Here is a 17,650-nt window from a genome sequence, read left to right as displayed (position 1 = left end):
GCTTTTCCCGGTTAGGGGTCGCCACAGCGGAACTCCGGTCCGCTAATGAGTTGCCAGTTCAACGCCCAACCTTCAACGAAGGCACGCCCATTCACGCATGTCTTTCGGAACGCCACTCGACCCGTGGGGAGGACATGCAGACTCCACACAGAAGGCACTCCCTGCACACTAGCTGAGAATCGAACGGGAGAACCTCTTGCTGTGAGGCAACAACGCTACCACTGCAATACTCCACTCCACTGTGTCTTAATGAAAATCGCTAAAATAAATCTTACCTCCCCCCCCATCCTGGTTTGTCACCATGATAAAATCGTTGCTGTGAATCTGAATGCCAGTGGGGAGCATGCCTCTCAACCTTTTAGAGCAAGAAATCTGGACAAAGCAAAAAACAGGGGTCAAAGATCTAACAATAGGAACAGATTTTAAATATTGCCTTTAGAAACATGGAAAGCTGCCAGAATAACAGTTTTTGTATTAGCATACATTTTTCTGAAGGATATGAAGTCTGAAACTCAAATGTCTTTCATTATTTAATGACTTCAGTCGTCAGTGATTTGCCAGAAAAACACAAATTTAATGAGAAACAGAACAAAAATATGAGGCATAAATCTGGACATTCTGCCATAATTTGGACAGTTGAGAGGTATGGTGGTGAGGAATCAGGTATATGAACTGAGGTATTAATGCATACTTGCACATTTTATCAGCTATTGGGCATATTCACAGATTTCATACCCTACAGGATATCTTTCATTTCTAGCTGTATAATCTCTCTACAATACAAGACAAGAAAATAAGATCCACCCTTTCCCCACCCCTGTGGCATTCAATGATAAAACCATGTCTGTGACCCAGACAAACCTAGCTCATTTCGCAGTCCGGGCACTGGAAGATCTAGGCAGGGCAGAGAAAGAAAGAGATGAAAATGCTGACTCACCTACTCTGGGGGGAGGGAGTAGTGTTCTGGTGGCTATTTCACTGCATGGAAGTGGAAAACAACTATATATCGGCCAGATGGTGTCACAGGCTGCGTCTTGCACAAACTACAGAACAAACTAACTCCCCACCTAAACACGCTGTTCAACCTCAGCCTCTCCACAGGCTACGTGCCCATAGAATGGTGCACAGCAACAGTTATTCCACTCCACAAAGGAGGGGCCACAACTGACCCTGGTCTGCAAGGCTATGGAGTGCATCATCATGGAACTCATTAACAAAGACATTGGGAACCTCCAAACACTTGACCCGACCCAGTACGGCTTTGTTAAGGGCAGATCCTGCCTACTAAACCTGGTTGACTTCTTCGAGACAGTCACCAAGGCCGTAGACGAGGGAAAGGTAGTTCACACAGCCTACCTTGACCTCGCCAATGCTTTTGACACCATTCCCCACTCGGGTATTATAGAAAAACTCACCAGCTTGAACATAAACCCCTACGTCACGAGATGGGTTGCCAACTGGCTTATAGACAGAACTCACACGGTAAGAATAGCAGGCTCCAGATCCGACTCTAAACCAGTCACAAGTGGTGACCCGCAAGGCTCGGTCCTGGGACCCCTACTGTTCGGCATATACTTCTCAGAAGTACAGGCAAACACAGAAGGACTATGGCTAACCAAGTTCGCTGATGACTGCAAACTGGGAGCCAGAATTGACTCTCCGGCTGACATGGACATCCTCCAAAAGGGCCTTACTGAGACAGACACCTAATGTCAAAGTCATGGCCTCAAGCTAAATGCCAAAAAATGCATAGTCATCCTGTTTGGAAAAAAGAAAACACCCATGAATTACCATATAGGTGGCAGCCCACTTAATACAGAAGAGGCAATAAGAGATCTGGGGACCCAGGTAGATAGTAATCTCTTCTTTGACAATCATATTGCCAAAGTAGTTAGGAAATCCTTCTATGCAGCCCATCTAGTTACTAAAGGGTTTGCATCTAGAAATAAAGAGGTTATAGTGCCCCTCTACTCATCACTCATCAGACCCATCAAAGAGTACAATGCCCCATTTAGGATGTACCTCATATTACACTTCCAACAGCTTGAAAGACCACAAAAGTACCTGACCAAGAGGATTACTGGCCTCAAACATATGTCCTATGCAGCCCGACTGAAAAAACGCCGGCTGTGCTCAGTGGCATATCGCTTACTTAGAGGTGATCTCTGCCTGACTTACAAAGCCATGTCCAACTCAGAATTGATGGACATGCTCCACCTAAAGAAATCCAAGTCAGTGCAAGCCATGTGCTCTAGTGAGCTAAACCTCACCACAACAATAAATAGAACATGCTGGAGGGATAGATTCCTGTCACAGAGACTCCCCATGCTTTGGAACAAAATTCCAAATTACATTAGGCAGAGCCCCTCACTAACACTCTTCAAGAGAAACCTTGACGAGTGGATGAGTAACAGAAAATACACCCCTGGGATCACTTCATTGACACTGCTTGACAGAGGATCAGTTAATTAATCAATGGGGCGGTGAAAGCTGACACACTCTGGCTAGGCTTATAAATACCCTCTGGCAGATAGCCCAGTACCTACCTTTGAACCAATAACTGGACATCTGGGCATGGCATACCAAGCAGATGATGGCAGTCCTCATTACTGTGTGGGTGGAAGCACTCGCATGGAGGGGTATGGCATAATTACCCCCCCCCCCCGGTGAAGGGTTACGTCATAATATATATTTAAAAAAATGTTACTCTGTGACAACTTCTGTGATTGGCTCTTGCCTTACTTGGAATGAATGGGGTGATTGATCATGGAGGGCAGATAATCAGTAGGGAATGGGAGAATAAAATGCGTAAAAAATATCCCTTCTTAATACACACCAGTTCTGTTGACCATAAACCCTCTCCTGGATTTGCTTTATTGACAATCAAACCTCAACTACAAACAATGCATTCTAGCAGACAGTGAGACACTTTGTCTTTTAGTTTAGGCCAGGAGGCAGTAGTCCTCTAGCAAACAGAATAAGCAGATTCTAGGCTGTTACCCAAGGGATATTGTGAGTTTATATTACAAATCTGTGGATGATAGGATACAAGTGTAAAGTAACCAAAGCAATGGTTAATGGCAACTTAATCTCACTTCATGCCAAAGCCATATTATACTATAATTTTAACCATTCAGCGACAATAGGATAGCCATTCTGTTATGCATAATTCTTAACTAATCGATAAAAAAAATAATTATAAACTGAAAATTTAATCAGGATATTAAGACACTGTCCAGCAAAAACTTAAAAGCATGAACAAAAATGTGAACAAACACAAGTTATCATTTCCTCTTCCACAAGCCATGCTAAACAATAATGTAACATGTAAATTACAAAACAGTGAACTGTATATCATACACATTAGCCAGTGCTGCACTACAGCTTATTGGTTAATACCTTTTAGAGCAATTTAAGATTAATATATTGTAGAGACAAGTGCCTGTAATTTAGCAAATCCCTCTGTGTATCTTTTTTTTAAAGTACAGAAAACAAAAGCCCTTTAGCAATGAGGGGTGTACAGTCAAATACATTTACATTTCAGTAACATTGGAGCCAGACACTCATTCAAGAGCTCTCTGCAGTCTTCATGGTTCCGTAGTAGTCCTTAAGTGCATTTTCATCCCAAATGCCGTCAAGAAATCCAGTCTTCTTAATATTGTAACATTACTTTCTTGAACCAAACCAACTATCTAATAATTTCTTAAATGCTTCTAAAGGCACATGATGCCAGATATCATCAGAGCATTTGTTTCACTGTAATAGTATCTGCTTTGTGAGTAACACTTCCCTTCCCTTAGTTATGTTAGTGTATACATTTATAAATGTGTGAGCTATTATTTCAAAAATTGCAACATATTTCAAGGTGTATTAGACATCCCAACAATTTATCATTTATAACCTTACAGAATATACATAATTTTCCTGTTGTAAGTTCTAATTTATTACTGTAAAAATATACTTTTATATGTTCATAAGTAGGTACTAGGCTAGCTGCCCTTACGGGTCATTTTAAACTTAGTCACTTTCCCTTTTTGTTCTTGAAATAAACTATCCCATTTGGTTATAGATTGGCCTTACCAATGCCGTGGTAAATAATTATATATTACCCATAATAAGAATAACTGGGATTATACTATAGATAATCTGAGGGGTCCCATGCATGGGATAAAGCATTGAGGAGCTGCCTCTGTCTAGTAGAATTAATTAAAGCTAAGGGATAACTTCTTTTTAAAAACGCATTTCACAGTAATTGATGCTCCTTAATAAAACTGGTAAACAATGAAACCATGCGGACTGCTCTTACCATTTGGCCTTTTAGTACTGCTCGCTTTTGGTGAAGAGTATGGCAACTAGAATAATGCAAGAAATAATTTGAATATGCAGGCTTCATGTATATTTGTGCAGTAAGGGTATCTGTTTCATGATTTTTTTATGAAGAACACATCCAGATAGATATGGTGTAGTATTCTCATGTGTATTATAAGAAAAATTAAAAAAGATGTTATTTCATTTATATATTCAATAAATGTTGGAATTGTCTCATTGTATTTCATCCACATAATAAATATGTCATCTACATAGTGGCTGTAAACACACCATGAAGATACATATTCTGAATTAAATACATACTTACATTCCCATTCTGTCATAATAATAATAGCAGAAAGTGGCAGCTACCATGGCCACTCCTTTTTGTTGTCAGAAATGTTGCCCTTCAAAATATTTAAAAGTTTTATGAAGTACAGTTTCCATGAGTTGAACATACAGATTAAATTTATTCTGTGACAAATTCATTCTGTATGTTAAAAAAAAACACTCTATACTTAGTGTTTGGAATAACAGTGTATAAATATTTTACATCAGTTGTTAAAAATGTAATTTTATCAATGTTGTTAATTTGATTACATTTTATTACAAAGTCCCAAGAATCTTCACATATATGTTGAATATTCTGTACTCCACCTTTTAAATGATGATCAAGATATTTGGCTATAAAAGATGTTTTTGAGGCACTGGCATCAATTATAGGTCAAAGTTGGGGATTATCCAAGTTCTTATGTAACTTGGGTTCCCCTAATATAGTAGGTGTGAATGGTTGATCATTGTTCAATTATTTATATTCATCAGGGATAATTTGGCCATGCATAAGTTAGTCATATAATAATACATCAATCTTCTTACAAGAAACACTTACTTCATTCAGTGAGGATTCAGAATAAACTTCATCATACAATATATCAAACATTTTTTGTATGTAATCAAGCTGATCCGTAATCATCAACCCCCACACCTTTATCCGGACGAATAATACTCAAATTATTATCCATTACTTGCATTTTATATAGCAGCTGTGCATTTTCCGTAGACATATTGTACCAATTATTAGTGGGATGACATGTTAACATATACCTACTATCAATCTCACAGATTTGTTCAAGTTGCAATAGTTCAGGATGAAGTGGAGGGTTATAAACTCTAGCGGTGCTGGTATGAACACATGTTGCAAGTCAATAGTTTCATATTTAAATTAAGCTTCCTGATAAACATTTTAAGTTTGCTTATTGTTCAATAAATTTCCGCTTTTTTGCCAGCACAAAAGAAAACCCCTTGCTAAGTATATCTGTGTGTGCTTTAATGTCATGAACCATGTACATTAAAGTCACACATAGTATTAGGAACTAGGGTACATGTTTTTGTGTAATCAAAAACTGCTATATCTAAATAATCAAAAGTCACCTCTTCTTGTATGGATAGTGCTGTTGGTTCCAGTTCCTGGGATTTATGTTTGCATTGATCTCTTGAAGTTGCCCTATCCAAGGATTCAATTGTGATTCACTCAGATGTTGAGGATGGTTGTTCCTGTTGTTTAATCTATCCAACCATCATAAAGGGGGTATTCCAAAGGGGACAATGCTCCTGCTGTTCTTGCTGCTGTTGTATGTAATTCTGTTTGTTTCCATATTCTGTATGGTGAAAATGTGATGTTCTAGGTGGTGCACTATACCTTGCAAGTATTCAGTCCGGTCACGCTCTAGTTTTTTTAATTTTCCTATTAAATGTTGATGTTATTACATTCCCGGTCCACATATTTAAATATGTCTATCCGTCGGGTAGTGTACTTGGGATAAAGAAAATCTTGTGTAACAAATCAATCTAGTGATGTAACATCAGCTATTAATATATCCATCTGTTTGCAATTGTATTTTATAAGCAGTTCCATAAGCTCACAACCTTGGCAATCGAACAGTTGTATAAGGTCATTATGTAGGGGAGAATTTTCTTCAAGGCCTGTAAGATATTTCCACATAAGAAGACTCTTTGGAACCAGTTGTACTTTTATGGATTCTCTGTAATAAAACTTTTCAAGTTGCAATTTCTAAAACTTCATTAGCTTGTTTTGGTACTCACGCAGTTGTTTGCTCAATATTTCAGAAGGCTGTTGTTTAACATGGTATCTTCCATACTTGTATCAGTTTGACTGTTAGCTTTGTTTATAGATGTATATGACTGTTGACCTGGATTAATGTTATTAAGTTCCTGGGAGTTAGGATTCTCCCTTTCAGTGATACTTTGTTGCGAAAATTGTTGAATTAGTAATGTAAGCTTGTTCATGGAATTACACAGTTCACTCAACTCCTGTGGAGAATGAAAGAATGACTGGGAACTGCTATAGTTGCTGGATTGCGTAATGACTACGCATACTTTAAACCAATAACCTAAATGAATACTCCAGCTAAAACCAAGAAAATAATAAAATTCTGCTGTTCCACGAAGTCATTCCTTTAATTTCATTTTTACGAGCTTTTGTCCATGAACACTGAACTTTATCATCAAAAACTACATACTGTTTACAAAGTTTAAATAAGTTAAGTCATAATCACATGTTATCTGTCAACCAATAAAAATACATCTCCTGTCTCAACGTCAAGTTAAAAAATCCACACTAACCTGGTTTGAGACTACCTTACAGATGGAGACATATCCATGTTTGGAATGCCAGCTCCCTCTCCCCATTCTAACAACATCTGTTCTGCAATACTACAAAACTTCAGCCTAGCTGCCACACTTCTCACTTTTCATCAATCCTATTGAAAACAGAAGGCATCTTAAGATATGTTTGTCATTGTACTCTTCACATATTCCACAGCACATAAATTTCCTCCTCATTAGCTCTAAGTCTCCCTTAATAACCTTAAACAAATCCTTCTAGACCCAAAAGTCATCCTTAACCTCTCCAAATCAAAGCATGTTCTTTGGCACCCTGTTTATTCAGCAACTCTACACATCCACACCACTTTCCTACTTAATTACAATTCTGCAGTTGAACACACTAATAACTTCAAATAATTAGGCATCACCCTAGACCCTGTCAGCCCCATGACTTAAAAAACAGACCTCTAAAAAAATAAAATCAGTAAGCAATCAGTTTATGCCTTTCAATATTCAGGTTTCTCATGCCAAAGACACCTAATGCAGTAGGAAAAGACATCCTCTTAATAAATCTGGAATATGTACTTTCCCTCCTAGCATGTTTTCCTAAATCAAATCTAACTGGCGTATAGGCACTGCTTAACTGTAGTTGCAGATTCATTTTACTGTCTCCTTCCTTTTAAACACCATTGTATTACCCTTACTATAGCTCATTGACTTCCAGGCCTCAAAAGATCCAGTCAGTCTCCTCATTCTTATATACAAATCCATCAGAAATCATGAGTGCCCAGAGATCTTCTCTATTCCGTACTCGTTATCTACTACCAGTCACCATCATTACCATTCTACTCAGACTCTGAGTAACACACTTCAAACCTATGAATATGCTTTCAGTCTCCTAGGCCCTCAACTATAGGATCGCCTACTACTAAATATCCATTTCAGCTCCTCTTTTGTGTAATGTCAAGAAAGGATTGATATCACCAGCAGAGCTTCTTGCTCCTCCTCCTAGCACAGCCGTATAGTGTAAAAAGTTATCACTGCTAAAGCAGCTGACAAATTATACTTATTAATCTAACAACATATCCTTGGAATTCTTCCATTATTCTAAATAATACATTGTTTATCTTCGTACCTTACTGACTTTAAGATTAAAGCTCATCATATTTGGTTCACTCATCTCTTAATGTCTTACATTTAGTAAATACCCACTACTAATGCTTGTATTTCAGAAATGTTTAGAATTCCTATGGCTCTACTTGTTATTATTTTTGCTTCATTTGTTTTGTTTTTTTCTAGTATTTGACCATTTTGTACTACTAACTGGTGTTGCTTTCAGTGTACCTCCAACACTGTATAAATACTTGTTTTTGTTGTCATTGCGTATAACCCCAGTATCTGGCAGAAGTGGACCCATTGTGATCAGTCTGCCACTCCAATTTACAAGTGCCAGTAAATGGGTCCCCTACACATGATCGAAATTTCAGAAAGCCGATGCCCATATGGCCGAGACCATATGATCGACTTTTGACATTTCGATCATGCAGAACGAGCATCTCTGTATAGTGCAGAATGGGAAGATTCCCATCTTCCACACTGTAGTGCGATCTCGGAGTTGCCCCCCTGCTAGCAACGTGTAGGTAAGTTTTTTTTTTTTTTTTTTTTTTTACATGTTCAGAATTTCAAAAGTCGATCATATGGTCTCGGCCATATGAGAATCGGCATTCTGAAATTTCAGTGATGTATAGTGGATCATACTGGCCATTTTATGCCAGCAGTGTAACATAGGGTTGGCTCACCACAGTAAAAGCCAAACCCAAGCTGAACAGTGGAGTCAGGTAATAGGAAACTGTGTAGGTAATCTCAGCACCCAATTTTTGATGAAATACCAAGATAAATGTTGATTTACCTCAACATTCAATATGTGATGAAACTGTTCTACTATACATGATCGAAATTTTAGAAAGCAGATTCCCATATGGCCGAGACCATATGATCGACTTTTGAAATTTCGAACATGCAAACAAAAACAAAAAAACAAACAAAAACTTACCTACACTTTTTCCCTGCATCCCCCCTTCCAATTTAAATATACCAACTCCGTGATTGCATTACAGTGCAGAAAATGGAAGTCTTCCCATTCCACACTATACAGCGATGCCCGTTCGGCATGACCAAAATTTCAAAAGTCGATCATATGGTCTCGGCCATATGGGCATCGGCTTTCTGAAATTTCGATCATGTGTAGGGGACCTGGCCAGTAATAAACTTCTATGCCTAAATAAGACAAATAAAATGTTACAATGCAGTATAAAGAACTAGTAATAAAAAAAAAAACCTCTGTGTTATAAACTACAGCTTAAAATTCAACTGTATTCTTCTTAGTGAGGCTGCATGACTCCTCATTGTTACTTAAAATTCAGTTGTAGTCTTCTTAGTGAGGCTGCATAACTTCGCAATGTTCAAGTCCCTTGACAACATAAAATAAAGTACAGCTAGACTTAGGTAAACTGAGAAGCAGTCTTATATCTGAACTGAGCAGATCAACACACCAAACAACAACATCCTTAACAAAATCATTGTCTCATTTACTCGATTCCTTGGCTGAATACTTTAATGTTATGGTAAGCATTGAAAAAATATAAAAAAAAATCCTGTGCTGTAATAATAGTTACCTGCCACTGGTTGAACTCTCACAGGAAAACTGTTGGAGGAAGTCTGTGTTATGTCAGTGAAAATGTTACGTATGGCTGCAGCTTTGAAGGAGGTATTCTGTAAAAATAACAATAAATATATGTATGAGAAATGTGACTAGAGATCAGCATTTGTGCCATTTTGCAGAGGTTATCCCAAGTGAATAATATTGTTATAGTGACATGTATTGCTATATTACCACATTCTTGCAAGTATATTTAGTGTTTTGGCAAACATGTTATTGATACCTAAATAATTGTTGCACGCCATCCATATACTTTTTAGTGCTTTTAAGATTTTAATAATATCTTCAAACCTAAATGTTTTCTTCTTTCTGTGAGAAGAACATGTTTTGTTTTGAAACTGGAATTAGTTCTTGTAAGAAAAGCTGTTTTTTTTTTTGCAAAACTGTTGTTTTATCATACTGCACTCCCTCAGCTTCTGTATGCTCAGTTGATAAAAAAGGCCTTGTGAAAAATTCAAGGAAGCTACCACCTCTACCCTGTATACCACGGTCTCTTCCTTGTGGTCAGATGCCTTCGTTTAGCAAACAGTCATTATTATGGTCACTTGTTTATCCCTAGACTACAACACGACACTGAGAGTGCAGCTGGCTATATAGTACCCTTAACTAACTTGAATGTTCATGCCTTTTGATTCTAAATAGTAAATGGGCTATGTAATGTTTTAGTTGTCTCTAGGTCACTTCACTTTGTCTGACATCAGTGGTTGTCACAGTTTTCTCATCTGAATGCCTCATGCTTGCCTGTGCTCAGGGAACTGTATAAACTAAACTGAAAATGACAGAATTGAGCCGTATGCTTCTCATTTGAATGTGTTTCCTTTCTGAATACTGTTTGGAGTGCTTCACCTCTTACATACTGTTAAGAAATATTACATTTTCTGAACAATTCACATAAAACAGCCCTCCACACACACACACACACACACACACACACACACACACACACACACACACACACACAAAAAATAGTTAATGCCAGTTTCCTTTAAGTGAGTCTAAAAGTAGTTCTTTATCAGAGTATGTAGATAGATATTAGGGGTGCTGGATCAGTTATAAACAGCCATCTCACCAACTGTAAGTATATCGCATCTACAGGAATGAAAAGCACGATTAATAAAGACTATTTGTTTAAAGTACACATTCTGTGAAAATGTACAAAATATAAGAACAGTATTTTACTCAGCTGAACACAGGTGCTACCATACTCCAACCCTGAGCATAGTCCCTAAATCTAACCCCATCAAGACATTATCTCTAACAGTAAAGCAAATGGTATTTAAGAGATTTTCTTTCAGTAACATTCTGCCCATCAGTTTTCTTACTTCCCTGTCCCAAAGTGCCAGCTTTCATGAGATTCCATATGAACTTCTATAGAATCCCAGGAAATAATCAGACTGTTACAGGTTAGACAGGTATGGACCTTTGTCCCATGTCCATGTGGAACATTACTGTATTTTATTTTACATCTAATACCCCATGTTTCCGTGGTGACTTATCATACTATTTTTAATTTGATTAACTTTAGTAGTTTATTCAAGCTTCCCCATATATCCTCCTCTACCCATGTATTACTGCACTGCGGTAATGTACATGCATACCTGTGTACTATCTCTTCCTCTCACATTATCTCTAATGTCAATATGTCATTCATTTACCAGTACATCTGAGCATATTTGCTTTACCTGTTGCCTTATCCTATTTTTTACTCGTCTAACATTCAGAGCAGAGATCCCAAAATATATTTTCCAGATGCTACAAACTGTGTTATCAAATATCAACTAATATGCTTTTTCAGACTTTCTAAGCATCTATATTCTGCATTGCACTTAATTTCAGTAATCACACACACACATTCATTCTAGAACTTTCCACATTCTACTGTGTCATAAAGTTAAGAAGCATTATGATGTCATTATCACAATATGATATTTTTCAAGTTGCTGTGTACTATTATAAAATGCTAGAAAGTTGGTTAGAACAGGTGGTTTTACTATGCTCCCTGGATAATTTATTTATAATTTATTGACCTAAGTAGTATATTGATACACAGGGGGACCTGTTTCAGACATTGCCAGGTGTATAATACCAACATAAAGAAGACAGAGATAGAAAAAGATATCACTGTAGAAGTTACAGAGGAATTATACATATTGTGGCACTGAAATTCAACAAATGATTTGAGGAGTTTTAAGTAGATGACAGTTACCTGGAAGTCAAAAAGCACTTATTAAATAGTGTTAATAATTTTATGCAGTAATATAGTAATTTACATGCACTGTCCTCAGGTTTACAGGGAACACCACTCTTGTATACTTAAATACAAAATCCTTGTGTTGTCATGCTAACATTGTGGTTTCATGTTAATAAATCAGAAGTATTAATAGGAGGGGAGAGGTGGGTAAGATGAATTTAGGTAAGTGTTTGAGTACCTAAAGCATCAGCAGGTGCCTAACATTGCTTCTTATCTTTTAAGTTACAACTCTGTGCCACTTCTCTTTATGTTTTTAACTTGGTCAGTTACACATTCACTCAAATACTATGGTAGTCTCTCAAATCCCGTAACTCTAATATGCTTACATAGTGTAATGTCATGACCCCACTGAGAATCAAACAGTAATGGAAGAAATGGGCATCTGGCCTCTCAGTTTTCACTCTTCATTTCCTGTTGGTTTGGTTGTTGAATGTAGGCAGCTTATACCTTATTTATTTTAGGTCCTCACAGAAATACCTTTCTTTTATCCATGCATTATTGATGTTTTGTGAAGTATTGTTTCCTCATATTGCCCCTGACTCATCTCATTTTGTCTTCAAGTTATGTCCCCTCTCCCTAACAACAATCTTTCACTGTTTACTGCCTGCTGATGACCGTAAACATTTATATCACATTTTCTTACTGTCCAAAGGAGCAAGCGTTGAACCCTTCTTGTATTTACTCTACACTCCACCATGTCATGCATTTAGAAACTGAATTGAGGATATGCTGTAACTATTCTCTTGTGGAACCCATTCATTTTTGATCCCATCACTTAGTGTCCACCAAATAAAAGTAGCACATTTCTTCAGTTTCTGCACCGGTGTTAAACTGATCAGTCTGTGGTTCCTTGTGTTTTTCATGTCTCCATTTTGCCTAAAGAGATTCATCTGCTTTTCTTTGAACCTATTTTACTATGAGGATAGCAAGCAATTTAACTATCACCTTCTTCACATTTCAGCAGTTATTTGACTTACTAACTTATATTGCAGTACTGTGTCAAATGCCTTAAAATGTTAATACTTCATACATATAACTTTATATAGCTTTATAACAATACTTAAACAATCACCTTGCAATATATAGTTCTCAAAATACTTTCTGAAAATCCTTTATTTTACAGTCTGAACTGTGGGTTACTAAAAAACTTATTACCTGAGGCCACATTCTAAAGTGAAGAACATGATTTGAACAAATTGTGTAACACTGAAAACATTTAAATCAGGATGGTTAGCATATTGGTTAAGGTGTTAACTGCACAGATACAAAAGTAGAAGGTTTAAACTTATGAAAAATAGCACCTCCTAAAATATGTAAATACCAAAATAATTTATGCAAAACACATAACCTATATTGGAACACCATTCAAAAAGCTACAAGCAGTGAAGTCCACCAAAGATCCACTAAGTCATATACATAACTGCACTCTACACATAGCAAAGCATTCAGCAAACTTACAAATATGCTTCTTCTGAAGTTGCATCAAAACCAATTAAAGTCATATTCTTATAATAATTGTGTACCTGACATTATCCATTTCAGTGCTATATGAATTCAAATCCCATTTCACTCATGCATGCTTTGATAAAATATATTACTTCCTCCTGCAATTGTGAACAGTGTATATCCTTTCAGAGTCTGTCTAGCAGATAATGTTCTTTGTCATAATGACTCCTTTATTCCATATAGACTTCCCATACTCTGAAACAAACTATCTATCTATATCAAACAAAGCTCCTCATTAGCACGCTTCAAGAAAAATCTTGATGATTGGATGGGAGATAGGAAATTCACCCCGGGATCACTTTTGTGGCTCTGCTCAACAGGAGCACAGGAAAATAATTTTCTTGGGTGGCAAAAGCCAGGGTACCATTTGGCTAGGCTTATATAGGACCTAGGGCCAATAGCCTAGTACCTACCTATGAACCTATATATGATTTGCATGCAAGTCCATCTTTAGGAACATCAAATAGGGTAAAAGGTTACCCATTATGGATATTCTGCCATGGTTAACATGTATTGGTTTCTTAAATCATCTCCTTCAATATTTCATTTAAGCTGGACTCCCAGTTATCTGTTTAAAATCCTGGTCTCCAGAGTACATTCTGGTTTCAGCTGATATACTTAACAACACATGATTAAACAGTACTATTAAAGGAGACTAGCTTATTAGCTGGTTTATTATCAATGTTTTTCTCAGCCTCTTCTATTGTGTTAGACACATCACTGCTTTTATTCATGGAAAAAGCATATAGCTGTGAATTGACAGACTGGACTTAGTCACCTTTGATTTGTATTGAGTTGAGTATTTAAGAACAATAAGAACTAGGCAAAAATCTATGAAAATAACAGTTGGGTGCCAAACATAAGAACATTATTTTTCAGTCTTTTTTGATAACCAAGTAAGATACCAGTAGGATATATAGTCACCTTTGTAGAATATATTGGAAACTTTGATCTTTGTTTGGGTTCAGTTACTTGTCCAGAGACCCACAATGTGCAAGCAGATGCAGAAGGAATCAAACCCAGGTCCGAAATCTATAGATTATTAGAGCAGCATGTAACCTCAGCCATGCGTGCTTTACTGTCAGATTTACATCACAATGCTGATTAGGTATATTAAGCTAAATCACTTTGCTTATTGGGAAATCTAACTTTGCTAAATTTCTTAGCACAAGAAAGAAGTTGAGTAAATGTGTTATTTTACTACCACATGATAATTGTGATCATATGATTTTTACCTAATACAGATTTTCAGGACCAGAAAAGGATTTTTTTCTTTCTCTGCAAATTAACAATAACACAGATGTTTGCAAAACTGTGAATGCTTGCACATTATAAATATTTATTGTCTTAATTACAAAGTTGAGTGAAAAAAAAAACAGTGCTGAGTAATTTCACACAAATAGCATGACCAGATATGTAATTTAATGCACAGCACAGATAAATATATAGATTAGACATAATAATTCATCCCTGAGGGTGCAAGATAAATCATGCATGCTGGAAATTAGTTTTAAAGCAAAGCTTGTCTGATTATGGAAAAACAACTTAGTCATTATTATTTCAGTAGGCTATGACACGTTTTACGATTTTTACTCAAGGTAAGTGCCTATGCTTTTTCTTTGTTTATTTACTGATGAAATAGGTTCAGCATATCAAGGGAACCCTTTGAGGCATGATATGGGCCATTTAATCATTGTATAAGTCTTTACTGATAACAAATGACTTGTCAAATCCAGTATAACAAATACAGAGTCCACAGCCCAGCAGGCAATAGTCATAACATAACTACAGATGGCAAATAAATATTTGCAAAACTGATAATACTATAACCTACAACATATTCAGTTTAATATAGTTACATTAACCTGTCACTTAAGTGCAACATATATGTTTGGATTTTATACCTATGCATGCCACACATACAAGCTCGCACAGTCACAAACATATATATGCAGTAATATATATTCTTGATTATGCATTGAACAGATATTGCCTCCAATCCAGACTGGTATGAGACGTAAGCCTAGTGGGTTATTAATTGCGCAAGTGCCTTATTACCTCTCAGATGAAATTAGTAGCAAAGCCGCCTATGCAGAAATGTGCACCGAGTTTTGAAAAATGATTGTTTTTTGCAAATGTTTGTTTAGGTAAACACTCTTTGTAGGACAAAAGTGAAAATGTCATATTAATGACCTTAATGATAATGTTGCCTGATAGTCATTCACATTTTGAATATAATAATAGTAGTAGTAGTAATTTATTTTTCTTTCTCTGTTAGTGTACTTTTAAATAATCACTAGAAAGCATTTATTTAGAAGCTCTTTGGTTTCTCTTTCTTTAAAAGATAAGTGGCAAAGCACACCTTTTATGTTTACATTAAAAAGTATTTGCATGCATCCTTGTGGATGCAAACACTCTTTTTTGTTAAAAATAAAAAGTTGCTTGCAAGCCCCTCTTTGAAAAAGGTATGATTTTAAAAAGCTTCCGAACATGGAAGTTTAACATACACCTGCCTTCTACAACATGAATATTAATATGCTAGCAGGAGGAGTGTCTGTCATTGTGGGGGGCAAATCTGATTACAGTGCATTAGCGTACTGAAGACTTGTGAGACAATTATTTAATTGCCAACCTGTTAACTTAACAGAAATTAACAGTTACGCCAAATGCCAGTGAAGCCATGTGCTAAAAATGGCCACTGCACAATCTTGCAAATGGTAATATTTTACTCTAACATTCAAGGTCATTCACTATGTGGTTCAAACCTTTCCTTATGAGCCACCTTTACTATGAGCCTATTTTATGCTGGCTGAGTTTCTTGTCCTGTTTTCTGCCTTTATTTACATTTTTGTATCCAGATCAACTTTCTTTTCACTGACTTTATCAATGAGTTTTTGATATTCACATTAGTGTAAACATAAACCCAGATAATATAATCGACTCTTTCCACAAGTCCATTCATACAAATAGTAGAAATGTCACTGGACCTTCATTGCACCCACTGTTTGTTTATGTAATTCCATAATTTTCCCCTACCTTATGGTATAGGGACTGCTATGGTTTTCTGAGTTAGAATCAGATGAAGCTTTGTGCTGGTGAAAAATACAATGGAAATGTTTTTGCATGGAGGCTCACCTCTTGCAGTGTGCATGTGAGAGACTTTGCCCCTCTACATCCCTTATATTCTAACTATTGTCACACAACACCAGAGAAAAGTCATAAACTGAAAAACAAACTGTCTTAATGTCGTTTTTGTCATTGAAGCAGTTGAGGCAATAATTTTCTGTTTGAAATGGTAAAAAAAGCGATTTGTGGCTCATCCAGCTGTGATCAAAGATTTTCAACCTTGTTCACTTTGACTTGGTCAAGGGTAGAAAAGCCTACTATATATGCCCAGAAAAGAGCCTATACCACTGATCCTGCTGACAGTAGAGCTACAGTTTTGAAAAGTATAGGCAGGATTGAGATAGAAAGCCTTAGTTGAACTCCTGAGAAAATTAGCTCACCAGGTGAAAGGTAGGCCATATGATTGCTGCCGACATCTAGAAGTATAATATGACTCAGCAGTTCCTTGCCAACTCCATTTCTTGGAAATGGTGAAAACTCTAGTTAACCAGAGAAATGTTATGTACTATAGCTGTTGTTCAGGGATCTAGGTTTAGTACTTCATTTTCCAAGTACTGGCAGGCAGAAAATTACCACCGACTGTCATGGTAAAAGAGCAGAGATAGCAGGGTCCCCCTTAGTTAAGGATAAAAACAACAACATGAAACATGTTAACTTCAAATGATCAACAGAAAGAAAAAGTGTTTCTTGACTGGTTCCAACGTTCTAATTAAATGGTCTAAGCATGATCTAGACTTTTTTTTGTCTAAAAATGTATAATATATTTATATCTCTATGACATTCTGTTCAATACATTTTGGATATGAAAGTGTCCCCATGTTCTCAGTGTACAGACTACTGTACTAGGCAGAGTAAGCAAGGTTCATATCTCTTCTCTTTCAGCAATCGCTCAGTATACATATCCCATCTGGAGTGCAATTACTGTAATGTGTAATTTAATACAGATATATGGTTTACAGTCAAAAGGTCAACATTGACATGCATGACAGCCTCCTCTTCAAACATGGTAGGAGCAACAGTCGGAATGTCGACGTTCATGTATGTATCCATACACAGGGCAGGGACTCTTGGGAGATTTACACAGTAAGATCGGCAGAAATTGACTTTGTTGCATC

At 36.7% G+C, this 17,650-nt stretch overlaps 2 protein-coding genes across 4 annotated transcripts in view; one reads left to right on the top strand and one right to left on the bottom strand.

The window, feature by feature from the left end:
- Positions 1–17,650, top strand: part of WDFY4 (WDFY family member 4) — a 4,454,583-nt gene that overhangs the window by 2,975,626 nt on the left and 1,461,307 nt on the right. The gene's annotated exons all lie outside the window — the stretch shown is intronic.
- LRRC18 (leucine rich repeat containing 18) overlaps positions 1–17,650 on the bottom strand; it is a 98,883-nt gene that overhangs the window by 34,560 nt on the left and 46,673 nt on the right. For all 3 annotated transcript variants that reach the window (XM_044056777.1, XM_044056776.1, XM_044056778.1), the window contains exon 2: positions 9,609–9,705. The gene's annotated coding sequence lies outside the window, so the exon portion shown is untranslated. The remainder of the gene's footprint in view (positions 1–9,608; positions 9,706–17,650) is intronic.

Source organism: Protopterus annectens, chromosome 14.part0 (assembly GCF_019279795.1).
Source record: "Protopterus annectens isolate FY-2018-M chromosome 14.part0, PAN1.0, whole genome shotgun sequence".
Taxonomy (NCBI): domain Eukaryota; kingdom Metazoa; phylum Chordata; order Ceratodontiformes; family Protopteridae; genus Protopterus; species Protopterus annectens.
The sequence above is the reverse complement of the archived record's forward strand: the minus strand, read 5'-3'. Positions and strand labels throughout refer to the sequence as shown.